Source organism: Homalodisca vitripennis, chromosome 6 (assembly GCF_021130785.1).
Source record: "Homalodisca vitripennis isolate AUS2020 chromosome 6, UT_GWSS_2.1, whole genome shotgun sequence".
Lineage (NCBI taxonomy): Eukaryota > Metazoa > Arthropoda > Insecta > Hemiptera > Cicadellidae > Homalodisca > Homalodisca vitripennis.
This window is the reverse complement of record NC_060212.1, coordinates 24,185,720-24,204,019: the sequence shown is the minus strand read 5'-3', so window position 1 is coordinate 24,204,019 and position 18,300 is coordinate 24,185,720.

Sequence of the window (18,300 nt, the reverse complement as noted above, 5' to 3'; positions counted from 1 at the left end):
AATATGATTTCAAAACTGACTAGTAATTTCTGTAAAGGGGTGATATATGGAATGATTAAAAAGAGATAAATATACCTATATAAATCTAACAGCTATTTATGTTGTTCCTAGTCATAAACTAAGGGGTGTAGCCATCAATACTGTAAAAGTTGTAAATCAAGGGTCGTTAGGGTCAGAGGTCATGCAACTAGGAGATTATTCATTGTATGGACGTAATGTTTGTTTGTAAACTCAGGTCTGTATATTGTGTTATTGTAAATAGGCTAGGCGTATCTGTGCCCTGGCAAAGAGTATATTAATCACACTCACTCTTAGGTAAATTGATGAGGCAGTACTGTATACATTTTTATCTGCAGTTGTTTTTCTGTACTTTGAAGTAATATCTGCAAATGTTATAAAAACGTTAAAACCTCTTCGCTGGAATGGTATAGTAGAGTTCGTCTCATACCACCAATATGTACAGCTAATGGTCTTAACTAATTGTTTCTTTATTGTGTGAGCTGTTAAATTTTGTTACTATGAAAATAAATGATTTCTGGTTCCTATAAGTTGAGTACGTAAGGTAGAACAATTAGAATTATTAGTGATGTAATGTATTGACACGTGATTGACACAATATTTATTGACATATATCGGAGTATTTGGACACCTCAGCATTCCAAAATTACACTGAGAAGCCTTGTGTTCAGTGAGGATGAGGCCACTGTCAAATGTATTGCCGAGAGTTTTAGCTTTATCAGGAACAGCCAAGGTCATGCCGCCCAGCATGACTTTGACACAGTGTATGTCACAATACGCAGAGTATTATACTTGTCTTTATTACAGTTCAGGTCAGAAAGGATCACCGCATGGTGTTATCCAGGTTATAGTACAATCACTGAAGCATTTTAGCTAAAACTACGTTTTTGATTGGATGGATAAGCATAAAAGTTGGACTGTAGCCAGGGAGTAATCCATGAAACAAAAGTGTTACACTGAAGATGTGTGCTTTTACCTAGGGGTGGATGCTTCTGAGGGTTGCACATTTTTAAATAACTTCATCATTTAAGAGAGGGCAAATCTAAGAAAAATAAGTTCTATACGAATTTTGTGCACAGTCAATAGTTTTTTTTTTTTTTTGATATTCGCGCGCCTATACAAGGTATGTTTTAAGTACAAAATCCATGTTTTGGAAATTGTTTGCTAATCTTCAAAAGGTACAAGTGTTACAAAAAATGGTTATAAGTAAATATTACGATTGTTAAATACAAAAGTCGTTGCGTTTTGTTTTATTTTTACAGGTGGTATATTAACCGAGGTTATAACACTCTTTGAGGTCGAAAACGATTTTCTACATAGCTAAGTTGAAACTTTCAATGCCTTGATGGAGTTAAGTGAAGGTTTTTTTTCAAAAGAATTAAGTTAAATTTTTTAATTACTTAAATATTTTTTAAACCTGAACATAGGTAAAAGTCATTAGCATGAAAATTCTACGGATTTTAAAATCAAAATAAAATTGTTTTATTGACTTTTGAGAAACCAAAATCTGTATTAAAAATTTATTACTTGATGACCAACATTAAAATTACGCGTAATTAATCGCCATATTACTTTATTCTTGTGCCATTAAGGCGTTTTAGGAGTTTGGACATTTGAGTTTGAATATATGTTTCATTAATGTTAACAGGTTAAAGGGAGTAGACCTCCGTATATCCACCATGTAAAAATTTATAGATCTGGCCTTTTCGATATTTTACATACAAGGGTAATCTTTACCCCAAAATGGCAAAAAGCACACATCTAGACAGTATCAAATTTGATTTGAAGTCGAGTGTCAAATATTGGCATGTAAATTGTCAAGTAACTCCGTACAAACCAAAGGAATTGAGAAATTTTACTTCATTTTCACCTTTAGTGACTGTACTATCAGAATTTTATCAGATAAATGTCCACTCACATGAAGGGAGATTTGTAATAAGCAAATAAATTAAATGAGTACGGTCCTAAAAAAGGCTGCAAACCTCCGATTAAAGAGAAAAAATAGCAAATATTGGTAAAAGAATACAGATTTTGTTGACCAGCTTAATTGTTCCTCACCTTTATTATACCCATATTTACATTTTGTGTTTATATTTTAGCTTTGATTTTTTTAGCAACAAATGAGAGAAATCATTCATACAAACCGGGTGTGATGAGGTCCGGCAGATTATGTAAGTTAGTTCTGTGGTCCGTCGCTAGGCGTGCTTGACATAATTGTGAATGTTACCCGTAAAAATACTTGCTACCAGTAAAAAATACCCTAAAGATTGCAGTTCGAGTGCTTACCATTGTCTGCCCTGTCAGAGTATAGAATTGTATGAGCTATCTCTGAAGTGACTAATACAATCATAGATTTTAGTTTTCCCATATGCTTCCTTAAATCTTTCGTAGTCATTACGTCATACAAAGCTATGTTATAGTTTCCAAATTTAAAATTATCGTTTATTAAAATATAACCAAATTACCACCACGTGCAATTACATAATCTTTAATAAATAAGATGTTTCATATTTCAAACTTGCATATACTAAATGTATCTTTAAATTTAGAATACAATTTAAACAATATAATATTGAAGGATCTATAAAAAAGCGGCACGCTGTAAGTATACATAATATTATTAATAAGTAGTAACATAAACAGATAAATTCAAATTAGGTTGAATCATAGCAAGTTTAGAATAGATAGCAAAACTGTTTATACAACTGAAATAACTATTAAAAGTATCGATCAATTAAAACCGAAACTCTTAGCTGATCTTTGTTACTATAATTATCTTGCAATATATACTGTATCGTATTATTCGTTAGTGCAAGCGGTACATGAAATGCAGTATAGTGATCTTTGTATATAGTATAGTATCTTACATATAATTTATTTTAAAAGGCAGATGTAATCATAGTTATTGAAACATACCAATAATGGGAAACTACAGAGTCATTGTTTACAATAGACACTTCAGATATATTAACATCCCCACGCGTGTCACACCCACGAACAGCGGCAGCAGGTGTTACAGACACACGATTTCATTACCCTTTAACACTTGTACTCCTATAAGATATCTTACTTGTAATATTCCAGCCCATAAAATGAAAATATTGATTCTTGTTTCCTTTCCTTGTTTCCTCTTGTTTTCCTTCACCTTTCCACGCAAAACTGGCTCCCTTAGCATTTAAACGTTTTGATGAAATGTTTTGTAGCTGCATAAAGTTTTATTATCGGTAAAGTCTCATCTAATCGTCCTTTCAGATATCCTGTTCTGTTTACTGATTCATATTTTTGTAATAATGAAGGAAAGCAAACTTAGAACGTGAGCATATTGTAAAATCGTATTATAAACTTTGTCTTAAAAAATTATGAAAGCTAATCATTAATGCTAGTAAACACTATCAAGTTTAATGACATTTGTTTTATATATAAAAAAATGTAGTAATAAAAAAACAGTGTATGGCGTACGCAATTGTGTGGTCACTGTTGAAAAATAAGTACAACAATATACGTTAGTAAGCTGAAATAATGTGAGTGTGCCTCACACTAAGATAAACAACAATTTAACTGATTCAAGTTTCTATTTGCAATTTTCAAAGTAGGTTGAATATCGCTTGATTTAGGAGACTAGCGAGTTAAATACGGGTTGTCTCAAAACAAGGAGTTTCATACAACTCTGATATAATCCAAGTGTGATAGGATTACAAGAACGTTCTTGATCTGTTTTGTTACCACTTGTAAACAAGAAAACATGTTGACATACTTCCCGTCATTGTAAGTTATCAGTCATGCAATCATCAAAGCAGATCCTATTGTTCATAAAATGCAGGTAATCAATCGGATTATCATTTTAAAGATTTATGAGGGCCCATTTTAAAGATTTAGTACTACAATATTATAGGATCACACGCGTAACCTGTATAAGACTAATGCAATTAATTGATCGGTTTCTAAGAAACAATTTCGAATCCTATCTTAGGCTAAATATGAATTTTGAGCTAGCTTAAAGTTTCTCTTTCGTCATAATGCAGCATCCGGAGTCTAACGCTGTCACAGGCTAGACTCTTGAGCTCTATATATATATATATTATATATATATAATATATATATATATATATATATATATACTGCATACACACGGTTTATAAATGATTAGATTAGACGTTTGTATGTATATGTGTTTTATAGTTTTATTTGTTATTCCAGTATTAAGACTAAGGTAAATATTTCAAATTGGGCAAATTTACTTTCTTGCAGTCTCAAATAAAGAAAACATTGTATATCAAGTTATTACATTTACATGGTATTATGTTGGTCGGACGTTTAAAAATAATAAAAAAAACTATAGAGTAAAAATAATAAGATTATGAGCACTTTAAAAATATGATAGGAGTTTTATAAATCTAATTATTACAATTTTCAAATCAAATACACAAAAATCAGACAGTAAATGTTCTCATTGTAAGCTTCCCATTGTTGTAACGCACAACAAAAGTGTCCTTGCTTACACACTGTATTTATATGCCATCATTAACCGTGGATTGCCAATTTTATTGTTTTTTTTAAAATGGAACCTTGCAAGGATAAACCATATGTTTACTAACGTATACGATTGGTTTTTTATAGCAGGCGTAATTACAGTGTTGTATAGGAAAATTAGTCATTAACGGCTTTTACCATCTGTTACTAATTGGACTTTAAAAGAAAATTCAGTATGTCTGCTGTATCAGCTCATAGAATTTTGTCTAATTTCGTTTTATCTGATCTATTACAATATAAATATAGACTACTCTGTAAGATTAAACGATATGTTTTACTTAGTTTCACGACTAATCAATTCTGGTAGTCGTAATTACGTAGTGTTTAACAGGCAATTAATTAGCCAGTTATTTCTTAAGCGCATCCAGTACTATGCGAGACCACGTGTTTTCCAATACAGTAAAACCATAAGAATTTAACTTAAACATGGACTACTCTGCACGGGAAAGCTATATGTTTAATCGCAGCACTGTGATTATACAGTTCTGGTAGTCGTAATTACGTAGTGTTCAACAAACAATTAATTAGCCAGTAATGTCTTAGCGTATCCAGTACTATACAAGCGTACGTATTATCTCTGTGACATTAACTTATAAAGTAATGAAACAGGCTGAATTACAAAGTAGCATGGACTAATCTGCAAGGATAGACGACATGTTTAACCTATTTCCACGATTGTTCAGTTTTACCAGGTGTGAATACTTGTTTCCATATCCAATAGTTAACCAATAATGGCTTTGAAACTTTATAACAAAAAATGAGTAAGTGTGTTAATGTTTAAAAACTGGTTTGTTTTGGGACTTACTTAGTGTTATCCTGCACCTCGAAATGGAACTTCCAGCCAACTTTAAATATTTTGGTAACTTTTTCACGAAATATCTTGCGGACTGACAGACAGACGTAAGATTAATTTTGCCAGCCTCCATGAGCGATGAGCTTCAGCCAATAAAAGGAGTTTTAAATTTTTAACTTGTGGATAATGAAAATATATGGGAAATCCAAACTTAAAAGTCTATCCTAACCTCTAGGCTGAATAAACAGTATATTCTTTTCCTTTGTTAGGAATTCTTCACTTTATGTTTCAGCGAGTCTCCAAAACAGAATGGTGTTCCAAAGAAATTAAATATTATTCCAATCGATACTGAAAATAAAAACTGAAACACTCAAATGTTAGATATAATAGATACTTTGATTGACATTGTGAGTGTATTATATTAGTTCAGTAATTGGAGTATAATTAGTTGAATCTACTTTTTGACATTAATAGAGGAACTGATTGTCACTAGAAACTAGATTATCTCATTATTCAACTATGTCTCGTACGAGAAAATTATATAGACACCTGTAAATTAGAAGAATGTATTTTACGGACGCTTTGTTGTCTGTTGGAATAATAAATTTGATTTATTTACAAATAAGGAATGCAAAATGATATTGGATGAAACTGTGTGAAGAGATGGTACACGTTTATTAATGTTCCTTATCCTGTATCTTGTGTTAAATTCGCCACAAGCCTGCAGAGACCTTCTCCTACTCCAAGGTACTATTCCAAAAAAAAAAAAAAAAAAAAAAAAAAAACAAACTAAGGATCGTGTAAAATGTTATTGCAATATAATAGATTTTGAATACCATTTATTTATCGTATCACATCGAAATTCTTGTGAACAGCAATGTATGAAAATAAAAAATTACAAGTCCTTTTTTAATTTCCAATGCTAATTCTGAGCTGGCCCAGTTTGTTTTTTTTAAGATAAGAGGTGGAGATTCATCATAATCTCTATATACTTAGGGATTATTATATTTTAGGTTTATTTTCATGTGCATCCAATGAATACAAAAAATTATTATATATACGGAGTTTTATTATATAGTGTATAGTTATTATAATATTATAGTAATTTAGTATTATATTTGTATAGTAATTATATAGTGAGTTTAATTATACTCACTATAGTAGGAATGTAGAAATTCGTATTATTGACTCATTGTGCAGTTTGATGTTAATGTTTGTATCTGTATAATTAATATTTATTTGCACATTACTTGAAAGTATCTACCCATAATAGCTAATCTATATATATAATATATATATATATATATATATATATATATATATATATATATATATATGTGTGTGTGTGTGTGTAAAAGGCAAAGCCCTCTTTCGCTCACTCACACATCACTAATTAAAAGATGAAACGCTTACAGGGTTGCAATCCTACAATAATCACATATTAGTTTTTCAAAATCTCCATGTCTTACATCTTAATTTATATACAAAAGCTTAATGCTCTCAAAAGAAAAGTAATTATGCATAATTGGCCATATATAGGGGTTAAATAGCTCCAATTTTTTCAAGTTAATTGAAGCACTATGTCTTTGTTTGTTTTTTTTAATACACACGATAAAATTTCTCACATAGGTACCAATTCATCTGATAAAAACATCATGAAAATAATTCTCTCATAGTGGTTTAAATGGGGTTGAAACTCTTTGAAGTTGTTATATATTTATAACATCCCGATGTCCTCCTATGAATGTATTATCTATTAACAAACTACCGGTATCGGAAATGTAGGACGGAAAAACATTAGAATTTTCAGAAGTAGTCGCTTTTTCACCAAAGTAGACTTTTATACTAACTTTATTGCTCGATACAGCCGTCTGAAATGCGTGATACCGAAAGTAAAAGTAGACTTTAGAAAGAAGACACTTTTTCACTGAAGTAGGCTTTTCTGACCGACCGAGTACGTAGGCTGTATAGTTTCGGTTGTGTTAACTTCTGGTCAGTGAAGTATAACTGATTGGAACCAAAATTACTTCTTTACATATTACACCTAAAATAAAAACGAGCGAAATATTTTTAGGTTTTGGACCTTTTACTCGTAACAGTTCTATTTTAATATTATGGATACATTATATTACATCACAGGTGCTTTCATTACGATTATAACTATAAACTTAGTATTTCCTCCAATTTGTCAAATAATATTTCATGCAATACTGGAATTGTTAAATTTACTCATTCAAATATTAAGGAAAATTATAGAAGAATTTGAAAATTTCATTGGTATTCATCAAAAATATTAACCTCTCTGACTTTAGAACCCCAAAACATTGATATTTAAACTTAAAGTCAAAATATTCTGAAGTCAATCAGGATACTGAAACAAATAGCCAAGGCACCATAACTAATTTTCGGGAGTGTTTTTTAGACATTTTAAAAATACATTCATGTCTATTATTTAACGAAAATCACGACCATATCCGAGAGACACTTTTAGTGTTATATTTAATGGGGACATAACAGTTAATTTCACTCTTTTGATATTCCGTGATGACTCTCCATATCATAACATTTCACCCTCATTATATATTCACACACCAAACAATGGACGGTGCTTGCTTTTCATTATGGCATACATTTGTGTTTTCAATCACTCAACACGTTACTCTCGTTGTTTTAATGTTAGATTCTGATTCCTGAAGAACTTTATATTTTAATGTAGGACATTATTTATGGCATTTAAGTAAGTAAAGGCAATCTAATTTGGTTTCATTTTTCTGAATATTAAAGGGCTTTAAATTTTTATCGTGGAATTTTTTCAGTCACATTTTAATACCAATAAATAATAAAAAAGGGAGCTGTGAAATATTAATTTCAACTGGAAACTTACGTATTATTTATTATTGCCATTATGATACAACTAGCATATTACATTATAATGGATTAAACTAATTTCTCTTGATTCTAGTCGTTGTTTATGTTTAATATTCCAGGATGACAGCCATGGTTTGTAGATTCCTGTTTGTAGTAAAGGCGAGTGGTGTTGGCGTAAATCTCCGTGTTTACCTGGGAGCTTAATGGGCGGCGTCCCGTGACTTGTCCATGGCGATCGTGATGTTTGCTCTGTAGTAAGTAGTGTTGTCTGAGTGTGTACAGCACATGATATTGTAGATCCTGTGTAGTAAGCGAGTGGAGTGTTGGCGTATCTACTCCGTGTTTTACTGAGCTAATGGCTGCGTTCCGGTGACTGTAATTGGCGATCGTTGGTATTGGCTGTAGTAAGTAGTTGTGTTTGGCTGGTAGGTACAGTTCATGTTTTTAAGATGAAATAAAAAGATAAAATTAATTAATCATTCGTCCTGATTATGTAAAAAAAAAGGGGAATATACACATTTTAAATTATTAAAAATTTATTTTACCACTAAAACATTACTGTTTTTTAACAACCGCTTTCTCTTAAAAATGTCAATATAACAAAAAATGGATGACGTTGAATAAATAAAGATAGTATTGAAGAAAAACTTAATATAGTCCCCTCAGAATTGTGAAGCGAAAACAGGATTTTTCCGGACATTTGCCATCGTTCAGTTGAAACAAGGAGAAAACGAGTAACACTACGTTTTCGAGATCTGCAATTCTGATCATCTTCTTCAGGTAAAGAACTATAACCTAATACATAATTACAATCTAGGTTAAAATAAACAGACATCTTACTAAAGCGTTGTAGGGGGAACGCCCTAAGTCAGTGGAATCACAACCTAGGCCTACATGTTGTTTTGTCAACTTCCACCTTAACACTAAAAGAACGATGCACTTCATAACAAAACCACTAATCATTAAAACTAAACTATCGGAATACAGGTCCTCAGAATTGGCTTAAAAAATATTTCACTAACGGTTAATATTCTTATCTTATATCAACAGTTTTACCTATTTAAAAACACACGTACTAATTAACCACGATGAAAATGCTTTTTTTCTCACTAAAATCGGTCAGGCAAGAAAATATAATAAACCAAAGATTGCTGGAATCTAATATTTAAATATTTGACGACAGTAATTACAGTGTATTATTACTCCTTCTGTGCTGTAATTTTTTAACGTTGTAATATATTTTTGTATTCAATAGTGCAAATTGTATTTTGTGCATGTGTTTAGAAACTGTGAATATGAGTTTACATTAAATTGGTATTTCAATAGGTACAAGTATGTCTTTTCATAAATTTTTTAAACTTTAAGATATAAATATTAGTTTGACATTTCCAAATAATCACACAGGAAATTTTTATACTAACATGCAGGACATTTAAAGTTGAAGATTCATAGAATAGCATATACTTATGTGCAATTTAAAAACTAATCAGTATTTTTAAATGAATAAACAAACAAAAACACTAGTGTTTTAGTAAAGAGTCTGGAGCTTGGGGTATTACATGAAGATGGTGAATATTTTTTCTAGAGAATTACATTTTTCCTATACTTTAAATAAATTCTTATTGCTTCATGTTTTAGCCCTGTTTGTCTTATAAGCCCAGTTCAATGACAGTTTTTAAATTAATTATCAATACAATTATCCTCAAATGAATTGGATTCGTATATTACCTCCAGGGTCCATTTCATGCCGTAATTTTTTCATTTGTGTTTTTAATAAGCTGCAATCGATTTTTTTTAGGGTTGGGGTAAGAAATTATTTGTTATCATGTCAAAGTTCAATAACTCTTTAAGATACCAGCCTTCTGAGTAAAGACTGAAATAGGTATAGACATTTTTTATCACTCCAAGTAGAAATTAATAATAAATTTTACTTAATGGAAATTATACTCCAAGATTTTTTTTTAATCAGGTTCAAGTAGAATTTTATTAGTAATTAATCTCCTAAAGGCGTGAGAAGCTCCTTGTATTTTTGAATACAAGTAGTATCTAAACATGAAGAAGATCCTCAAGATGATTAACATTTTATTTTAAAATGGACCTTTTAAATTCCAAAATTTTGTTTATGGGGTGGGGGGGGGGGGGGGTGGGGGGGGGGGGGGGTGGGGGGGGGGGGGGGTGGGGGGGGGGGGGGGTGGGGGGGGGGGGGGGTGGGGGGGGGGGGGGGGACTTTTACCCATGCTCAGTTTAAGGAAAGCATTATTTAAGTAGTTAAATAATTTAAATTAATTCTTTTGAGAAAAAGCCTTCACTTACCTGCTACATGACATTGAAAGTTTTAATTTAGCTATCTAGAAAATCGTCTTCATCTTCAAAGAGTTGTAACTTGGTTTATATACCACATGTAAAAATAAAACAAAACGCAACGAGTTTTGTATTTAACAATCGTAATATTTACCTCTTACCATTTATTTTATAACGCTTGTACTCTTTTAAGTATTAGAAAAAAAAATTGCCAAAACATGCATATTTTACTTAACGACCACCTATAGGCGCAAATATATAAAAAAATTATTGACCGTGCAAACAATTCGTATAGAACTTTTTTTTTTAGATTTTCCCTCTCTTAAATGATGAAGTTTTTTTTTATTTAAAAATTTCCAGCCCTCAGAAGGGATGGCATCCACCCCTAGGTAAAAGCACACATCGGCATTATAACACTTTTGTTTCATGGGTTACTCCCTGGCTACAGTCCAAATTTCACTCCTTACAATCCAATCCGAACAAATTGTAGTTAAAATGCCTCAGTAATTGTACTATAACCTGGATAACTCCAAGCAGTGATCGTTTTGACCTGAACTTTAACAAAGACAAGTATAATACTCTGCATATTGTTAGATACGACTGTCTCAGAGTCATGCTGGGCGGCATGACCTTGGCTGTTCCTGATAAAGCTAAAACTCTCGGCAATAAACTTGACAGTGGCCTCATCCTCACTGAACACAAGGCTCTCAGTGTAATTTTGGAATGCTGAGGTGTCTTCATATTCCGATATGTATTTCAATAGATATTGTGTCCATCACGTTTCAATACATGACGTCACTAATAATTCCGATGTTCTACCTTACGTACTCAACTTATCGGAACCAGAAATCACTTATTTTGATAGTAACAAAATGTAACACTTCATATAAAAAAGAACCAATGAGTTAAGATCAATTAGCTTCACATATTGGTGGAATGAGACGAACTCTACTATACCATTCCAGCAAAGAGGTTTTAACGTTATTATAACACGATATGAGTGTCATGTTATTTCATGAGAAAAACGACTGTAGATAAAAGTATACAGTACTGCCTCATCTATTTGCCTAGAGTGAGTCTGGTGATATGCTCTTTGCCAGGGCACAGATACGCCTAGCCTATTTACAATATAACACAATATACTGATCTGAGTTTACAAACAAACATTACGTGCATACAGTGCCATATCTCCTGAGCAGTTGCATGACCTCTGACCCTAACGACCCTTCATTTACAACTTTTTACAATCTTAATAGCTAAACCCCATATTTATCAACTGGAACGCCATAAATGGCTGTTAGATTTATATAGTTATATTTACCTCTTTTTACCATTCCATATATCACCCCTTTACAGTGATGACTAGTTAGTTCATATAACGATGTTCCTTTCTTATTATCTAGTTAAGTCCTTTAATAAGAATTTTAGTAAGTTTCGGTGTTACCTGTGTTAGTTTGAGTAAATATGCACTTCTAAAAAAAACTTTGTTTGAAAGGAAATAGGAAAAATAGGTAAATATCTACTAGTATAAATCCCATTCCAGCAAAGAGGATTTAACTTTTTTATAACACGATATGAGTGCCAAGTTGCAAATGTTAACATTTAATCCTAGTATATGAGACATGTAAAACAGTCATAATAGTGTAATAACTCTTGTTCAAATTGTTCATTTTTTAATTTGAAATTGGAAGTTTTAATTTCAACGTTCATTTATTGGTTAGTGAATTCTTAGTCCCTTATGTATAGTAATAAATTAATCCCATACCTTGTTAGATATTTAATACCCTATTTAAAGTCTAAAAATATTTTTACGTTTATATTTATATATGAATAATTAATTCCAGTGATCAAATACAGTGGCTAAATATTTTTTCAATCCACTTCGTAGTTAAAGTTTAACCTCTTGCAAAGAGACACTAATTATCACCTCTTAGTAGAGATAATTGAAAAATTTTAAATACAACTTGTGGCCAAGTCGTCGAATATGATGATAAAAATAAAGTGGCTTGATATATTTGTTTATTCCACTTCGTAGTTGAAATTCAACCTCTTGCTAGAGATTAACTCATTATCCCCTCCTATTAGATATAATTGAACAATTTTAAATATAACTTGTGGTTAAGTCGTCCTATACGATGATCAAATAAAGTAGCTGGATATATTTGTTTACTCCACTTCGTAGTTGAATTTCAAACCTCTTCCTAGAGAACTAATTATCACTTCTTAGTAGAGATAATTGAACAATTTAAAATATAACTTGTGGTTAAGTCGTCCTATACGATGATCGAATAAAGTAGCTGGATATATTTGTTTGTTCCAATTCGTAGTTGAAATTCAATCTCTTGCTAGAGACACTAATTATCACCTTTTAGTAGAGATAATTGAACAATTTTAAATATAACTTGTGATAATCAAATAGAGTGGCTGGGTATTGTTGTTCATTCCACTTCGTAGTTGAAATATGATATCTTGTTAGAGACAGTAATTATATAACCTTAGTAGCGATATATAAATCTTAATGTTTAATTTTATATGAGTACCCTACTTCATTTCCCAACGTCGACGTCTGTGCTATTCCATATACTACGAGTGTTTGGTAGATATCAGTAAACTAGATTTTACCACAGTAATGATTATTTTGTAATCTCTCTTGGTTTGCGATTTTTACACGTTTTTATCTTTTACTTTTTCGGACCCTTCGATACACATATTTATCCTTATCAATTCTATGAATTTCTGTTCCTGGAAAAATATATTCAAAGTAAACACGATTTAGCTCCTGGCTATATCGATGAATATCAGCCAGGAGTGTATTATGAGCTTAAAAGTTGTAAATCAACTCAAGTAATTGTTGTGGGTCACGGAATGTCGCACTCTGACAGGATTTATTGGCTCTCATTACTATTTGAGCTCGGGCTTTGTGTGTCATTAGTATACAGTACAGTACTGTGTGACAATCTTCAAATGACAATATTGTCCATTGGTCAATCATTAATTATTTATACTTTTTATGACAGAGAAACTTTTGAAAATTTAATAGGATTTGTCTCAGACTTGACTCCTGGAATGAGTCATGTCGTCTGAAGAGATCTAAAGAAAGTTGACGACGAAGATGTCAAAACGAAACATCTATAACGTTTTGACATCAGAGACACCAATAAATAGCTGAGGTGGTAGTCTCATTGTCTCATAAGGTACACATTTGAGTGTACTTCACATCCCAGGAGTCAAGCTATAGAGGATTTTGTAGATTTCTTGCGTCTACAAGTTAGAGATTTCTTGAATTATATTTTAACGTAGAGGGGTTTTCTAAACTGACGACAGCCGTCTTTTTCAGTTACTTGATATAAAGAATACTGTTTAAATTTCACTTTTCAACAGCATTTGTGGAATACATAGTGGTCTCGAAGTTTTCGTCTGGAGGAACCCTAGGACCTATCTCCATGTTATATTCCAGTCTATTCGTGTCTACACTTTCACTCAGTGATATCAATGATCATTACTAAAATATTTCCGTTTGAGATTTAATGAAATTTTTTATAAATTATTTTACACATAATACTTAATCTTAAAAATAACAAATTAGTTTTTCTCTTTTGGTAACACTGTACAATGGCAAGTGGTTTAAAAAATGCTTTGATTTTGGAGACAACATTGTAACTTCTTCCCACAACATTATGGATGATATACGTGAAGTAAAGTGTTAACATGTGAAACGTTTCAGCAGACGAGCCCGGCGGGATACAACCCTTTAGTGCCTTGTTCACTTCAACCCCTACCGTGTGTATCATACGCTTTCAGCTCTTAATGTGGAATGTTAACACATATTTCAGTTCTGAAAACAGTTATTATTTCTTTATTCGACAGTTCTAATTCTATTACTTGGAAGTAATAGAATTAGAACTAGATAAGTATGAATTAGATAAGTATGATTTCATACATAGAGAAATGATCAAATAATAACTAAGATAAAGGCAAAGATTATAAAAATAAATTTGCGCAAATGAAAGACTTAAGTAAAACAGTAAAAACTAAAATCCCAGAAAAGGCATTACAATTGCCTCAAAGCATACAGAATAGGCATTATTGTCATAAAACATGGTTTACCTTTTTCTAACAATACGAATAAGTGTATGGAAAAACACTACTTCAACTTTGAGGGATGGTGTGGGGAACCCCCCTGAAAATGAAACAATTCAAATAATACAAATTTTATAAAGATATATATATATATATATATATATATATATATATATATAGCAACTTGGAATTGAAGTTATTGGTAACCAAGACCGATTGGAGGTAATAGTTATTGCGTCTAATATGAGGTTAAACTTTATCAACAATGTGGAATAAAAATCCTACAATTTTATTTAAACAATAGACATGTAAATCGAAAAGAAAACTACTTTGAACTTTAAATTGTATATTGAACACTTACTAGATTATTATCTAGTTAAGAGACAAATAGTTAATTACCCAAGTGAATACGTCATGAAATACTAACTTACCAAAATGGAACGAAACGTTACTTGTAAATACGTGTTAAATTTACAAATCAGTAGATACAGTTCTAGTTTTATTGTTTATTTTCACACTAAGTTTTATATTGAAAGTGCATATATACTCAATCTAACAAAGCTACCACTAGTGCGTTGTTAAATTGAATCATTCCTGAATAAAATTATTATTACGTTATCATATAGATAAGGCTTTATGACTAAAATGATCAACTAAAAGATAAACATGTTTTTACTAAATGAATAATATATGAAATGATAAAAAAGAGTTAAATATAACTTTATACATGTAACAGCTGTTCATGCCGGTCATAGTTATCTGGCCATCAAGAGGGTAAACATTGTAAATCAAGGGTCGTTATGGTCGTAGGTCATGCTACTGCAGGGTATATATGGCACTGTATGCACGTAACTGCAAACTGTGGTCAGTAAATAATATGACTAGAATGTTACTATATGGATCTTTGTCCTGCAAAGAGGTTATCGCCAAACCGACTGTTGGTAAATAGATGAAACAGTACTGTATAATTTTTAATCTAAAATTGTTTTCATTTAGTTAGGAATAACAATTATAACTGAGTAATTGCTGTACCTTTGATGTTAAAAGCAGAACCTAGTAAACAGTTGTTATTCAACAAATTTCCAATATAGAAGATGTTCAGCAGCTTTCATGTTTCATTGGCCCTCAACAAACCGTTATGACTTTGGCAAGTATTTGAAATATGTAAACAACCATATGCACATGACTATAGTTTTAGAGCATTAAATATCATACCGTTGTAAATAAGTATATTATGGAAGAAAATTATGGGTATTGTATTTTCAACATCCGTAAATTTAAACACCCTCATTCACCAGTACGTTAAAGCTTTACAAACATGTTACTAAGGCAACTTAAGTTATTTATCTTATAATAAATAAATATACAATCTAAACTATAACAACTATGGCATTAGTACGTAGTGAATTTTTAAACTATATAAAAAGATTATGGCTGCACTCTCATAACTTTCAATAACCGAACCTTAAAAAAATCTCAAATTATCGGATGGTACATACGTCATAGGAGAAGCTCTCCTCTTCAGCGCCAGAAAAGTACATGAGGCAGGCTAGAGAAATAATTTTTCAATATTTAGTAACATTGTACTGTAATCAAGTTACATGTATAAAATCTTTCAATATAGTCTTGATTTTCAAAGCACTTAGTCCACCGTTGTACAAGCTTTCTGATGTCCTTATAAAAGATGGTTTTAGGTTAAAATGCGAACCAGGAATGCGCTGCTTCTTTTATGCTTCGGCATAAAAGAAGTATTAGGTCATAAGAGGAAATTTCGGGACTATATTGAGGTTTAGTTTAGTTCAGTTATATTCAAAATTCAGTTTCTTGAGCTTTTCAGCTGTGAGGGCAACAGTAAGCGAGGGGAATTTTCGTCCAAAAATACAACAGCTTTTGGCATCATTCCTCGGCATTTACTTCGAATTCCTTGGCTTTAGCTTGGCAATAACAATTTCACTATAACAAACATTTTTTATTGTTATGCACCTTTCCTCATAATGTTCCAGTACTTGATCCGAAATAACCGTAAGCATCAGTTTCCCTTTTCGACGATTGGATCTTGTAATTTTCTTGCACAGTGAATTTGGATGTTTCCTTTCCATACTCTGACGTTTACTCTCCGGCTCATAATTATGGATCCATTTTTTCTCACCAGCAACGATCCTGTCTAATAGGTTGTTCCGTTCATTACCACAGCGATCATAATGTTTTTGGCAGATGACCAAGCACGTTTGTTTATGCATCTATGTGAGTTGTTTTGGAACCCAACTTGCACAAAACTTTATGAAACCCAAAGCTTTTGAGGTTGATTTCGTAGGCAAAACCGTAATTAATTTGCAGATGATTTATTTCTTCGTCTGTAGTTACTCGTCTGTTAAGAGAACCATTTCACGTAAACACTCGCGGTAATCGGTCGTCTGGATCATTTATCGTGTGTAAAACTTGTGCAACCATTTTTTAATTTTTCAATCGATTCGTAGACACTCAGTTGGGGCAAAACACTGTTCCCATAATGTATTTAAAGTATTGTATTTCGGCTCCTGATACACCTTCCGACTCCGACACAAAAAGTTAAACGGTGCTTTTTTTCGTGCAAATAGGAAGGGAGTAACCATTATTAACACCACGAGAACGGTAACGAAACTAACCTAGCTGCTTGAAACTTGCATAGAAATAATAGAAAATAAATAAAGAATACCTCATCAACTCATAACAAAAATTAATAACAACATAAACAAAAATGTAATTAAATTGCGGATAATAACTTAATTACCATCGCACATTGAGGGAACTCAACTCTAAATGAGTGCCTCTGACTGCGGCATCAGGTAAGGACAAGTAATAGACATTTAAAAGTGTTTGAAACATGAAACATATTCGTATCTTGCACATTGTATTAATAATCAATATTGCACCTACATCTAAATGGAGAAATCGAACCAAACTGCTAAAATAAGGGTACGTATAACTATAGTCTTTACTACATGTTAAACAAAATTGTATTAGTAAATCATTATTGGAGAACATATATAAAAAATATAGAATATACGTAGGTGACGTGAGGGTCAATAATTGTACAGAAAGGCAACTGATTATCTGGAATTCGACTACAATAACCGATTATAATAGGGTAGAACAGTTGAAAATTAATTTTTAAATCCTTATGATTGGATAATTTGAGGCCAATCAAGGGTGTTAGTTATGAGGTCCTTCATGTTAAGAAGAGGTTGGTATATAAAGCACTGACTCACGAGCTTTGCGGAAGTTTTTCATTATTTGGCGTATTATTTTGACGTGTTTCGTACTTTTAGTATCCAAAACCCGTTTTGCGTGAGATATTGTGTAGTTAAAAAATGTTTTTTATTTAAAAGGAGAAGCCGATCCCCTTTTAAGCCTTATTCTGCCCGTCCTCATGGGCCACTGGCCTGTGCGAGGATCTTATCAAACAGAATAAGGGGGAGAGTCGATACAGTACAAGGTCGATGGTACTGATAAAAATTGCAAGGGTCACAGACAGGATTCGAACCTGCGCTATCTCTAACTCAGACTCTAAGTCCAACATCTTAGACCGCTCGGCCATCGGCACTCCCAAACCGAATATATGCGAATTGTGACTTTCGTAGAAAAAATTACTATCTAATAGTTAGGTTTTAATTTTACAGGGAAAATTGTATTATTCTAATACAACTAGATAAAAGAAATTAGAAGCTCAA